Below are 298 nucleotides of genomic sequence, written 5' to 3' on the forward strand. Positions count from 1 at the left end.
GTACACGGCGGCAGCATGGAAAAGCAGGGGTACTTGGGAAGCGTGCTGTAGCACACCACTTCCCAAGTACCCCCGCTTCTGCTGTTGCCTGCCATCGCCGCTTGCCACTGCCTGCCGCCACCCAACTACCCTTCTGCCCCATCAACTAGCCACTGGGGGACTGCCCCCCCTTGCTCGTCCAGGGGGTACAGTGCAGGAGGGGTACCCACCAGAAGGAGTACACTCCTTAAAAAGGTTGAAAACCCCTGACTTCTGGCATCAATGCACCCATGCTTGTGCCAGGGTGATCATCTGAAAT

The sequence above is a fragment of the Gavialis gangeticus genome, unplaced genomic scaffold (assembly GCF_001723915.1).
Source record: "Gavialis gangeticus isolate Ggan-Ray unplaced genomic scaffold, GavGan_comp1, whole genome shotgun sequence".
Lineage (NCBI taxonomy): Eukaryota > Metazoa > Chordata > Crocodylia > Gavialidae > Gavialis > Gavialis gangeticus.